The following is a 2,752-nucleotide window of genomic DNA, read 5'->3' as shown; positions in this document are numbered from 1 at the left end:
AACCCCTCTCCTTTTCCTCTCCCTGAACTCCTACTACCCCCAATCTTCTTGTTTTTTAGGGTTCCTCCCTCCTTTCTCCCCAGATTTTTGGGTCCCCCCTGACCTCTCTGTATTTTGGGGGTCCCCTCCTCATTCCAAGGGTCTCAGGGGGTCTCCTGAGATTCCCCCTTTTCTTTCTCTCCAAACTCCCGCTTCCCTCAGCCTGTATATTTTTGGGATTCCCCTGGATTTCGAGGTGCCCCCCTGGATTTCGGGGTCCTCCCAACCCCTCTGTACTTTGGGGGTCCCCCCCTCATTCCAGGGGTCTCAGAGGGGTCTCAATCCCCTCTCCAAGTCCCTCCATATTTTGGGATCTTTCCCCCTTTTCCCCCTTCTCTCTAACCCTCTATATTTTTGGGATCCCCCTGGATTTTGGGGTCCCCCTCGACCCCTCTGTATTTTGGGGGTCCCCCCTTCATTCCAGGAGTCTCAGGGGGTCTCCCTCCCCTTTCCAAGCCCCCCCCATCTTTTGGGGTCTTCCCTTTTCTTTCCCCTTTTCCGTCTCTCCAAAGTCCCGCTTCCCTCACCCTGTGTATTTTTGGGATCCCCCTGGATTTTGGGGTCCCCCCCGACCCCTCTGTATTTTGGGGGTCCCCCCCTCATTGCAGGGGTCGCGGGGGGTCTCACCCCCCTCTCCAAGCTGCCAGCCTGTAACATCCTGCTGCTGGGGGCCCAGCGTCGGACCCTCTCGGGCTTCTCGTCCACGTCAGTGCTGCCCCACACGGGCTTCATCTACCACAGCGACATCGTGGAGTCCCTGCTGCCGGTGGGTTCCCCTCTCAGATTTGGGGGGGTGTTTCTTCTTTTCATATTTCCCTCCATTTTCCTCCTCACCTTTCTCGCCATTTTCCCCTCATATTTCCCGCCCTTTTCCCCTCGCATTTCCCACCCTTTTCCCCTCGCATTTCCCACCTTTTTCCCCTCGCATTTCTCACCCTTTTCCCCTCGCATTTCCCACCCTTTTCCCCTCGCGTTTCCCACCCTTTTCCCCTCGCATTTCCCGCCCTTTTCCCCTCATGTTTCCCCCGCTTTTCCCCTCACGTTTCCCGCTGTTTTCCCCCACACATTTCCACCATTTTCCGAAATCCCCTGAAATCCCCCCTGACCCGCAGGATCTGAGGAGGAAGGCCACCAGGCTGGTGGCGGCCAAGTGCAACTTGGTGGCGCAGGTGGACTCGTTCCATGAGAGCCAGGAGGGGAAGGTGGGACCCAAAACGCACCTGGGGGAACCCAAAATATCCCTGAACGCAAACACCTCTGTGGGACCCCCTAAAACCTCCTCGGGACCCCCCAACCCTCCTCAGGGACCCCCCAAACCATCCCTGGGACCCCCCAAACTCCCTCAGGGACCCCCCAAACCACCCTGGGACCCCCCAAAGCCCCTCAGAGACCCCCCAAATCCCCCGTTTTGCCCCCTCAGGTGGGGTACGAGCTGAAGGAGGAGATCGAGCGCAAGTTCGACAAGTGGCAGGAGCCCCTCCCTGTGAAGCAGGTGAAGCCCCTCCCGGACCCCTGGATGGACAGAGGAAGAAGAGGGAGGGCCGTAGGTGAGTTAATTAGCACTAATTAGCACCCCAGTTAACCCCAATTAATCATAATTAACCAGTCATTAACTGGTGGGTGGGCAGAGGGAGAATGGGGGGGCTAGGGGTGGGTCTGGTCTGGCTCTGGGTTTGACTCCCCTAATTAACTCCTAATTAGCCCCCAATTAATGCTCTAATTAGCACCTAATTAAGCCTCAAATTAACCATTTGCCAACCTAATTAACTCGTAGTTGAAACTCCCAATTAATCCCTGAACTGACCCTCTAATTAACTCTTAATAAACACCCAATGAACCTCTGATTAACTCCCAATTAATTCACCAATTAAATGGAATTAATCCCTAATAACGTGTAAGCTTTAACTAAGCCTTGATTAATCTCTTAATTACCACTAACTAAATCCCTATTTAACTATTGATTAATCCCGGAGTGACCTCTAATCAACCCCAAATCAAGGAACCCCCCAACTGAACCCTAATTAAGCCGTAATTAACACCTAATTTATATCTAAAACCCCCTGGTTAACCCTAATTAATGCCTAATTTATACCTAGGTAGCCCCCCAACGAACCCCCTAATTAATCCCCTAGTAACCCTCCCATTAATCACTTCATAGATCCCTAATTACCCCCTAAGTAGCCCTAATTAACCCCTAATTAACCCCCAGGTACCGGAAGATGAAGGAGCGTTTGGGGCTGACGGAGATCCGGAAACAGGCCAACAGGATGAGCTTTGGGGAGGTAGCTAATTAACACTAATTAGCACTAATTAATCAGGAGATGGGTAATTAACCCCAATTAACCAGGAGGAGGTGAGTAATTAACCCCAATTAAAAAGGGGAACTTTGGGAAGGGGGGTAATTAACCCCAATTAACCAGGAGGAGGTAGGTAATTAACCCCAATTAAACAAGGGGACCTTTGGGGAGGGGGCTGATTAACCCCAATTACTACCCCAATTAATTAACACCAACGCCCCTCAATGGGAGATCCCCCCAATTAACCCTCATGGTTAATTAATCTCCCCTTCCTAATTAAGGGCCCCCCCTTTTTCCCACCTGGGGAACCCCCAAACCTCCTTTTAGCCCCCCAGACCCCCTTTTCTCTGCCTTTGACCCCCCCCCGGGACCCCCGAACCACCTTTTACCCCTCGAGATCCCATTTTAGCCCCCCT

At 52.7% G+C, this 2,752-nt stretch overlaps 1 long non-coding RNA gene across 1 annotated transcript; it reads left to right on the top strand.

The window, feature by feature from the left end:
* Window positions 1–1,548: 1,548 nt before the first annotated feature.
* On the top strand, window positions 1,549–2,496 carry LOC113979914. The gene is made up of 3 exons (XR_003538018.1): window positions 1,549–1,586; window positions 2,249–2,392; window positions 2,434–2,496. It is a non-coding gene; the product is annotated as an uncharacterized LOC113979914 (long non-coding RNA).
* The last annotated feature ends 256 nt before the right edge of the window (window positions 2,497–2,752 follow it).

This window comes from Neopelma chrysocephalum, unplaced genomic scaffold (genome assembly GCF_003984885.1).
Source record: "Neopelma chrysocephalum unplaced genomic scaffold, ASM398488v2 Primary Assembly neopelma1_90477, whole genome shotgun sequence".
Taxonomy (NCBI): domain Eukaryota; kingdom Metazoa; phylum Chordata; class Aves; order Passeriformes; family Pipridae; genus Neopelma; species Neopelma chrysocephalum.
This window is presented reverse-complemented; position numbering and strand designations above follow the sequence as displayed.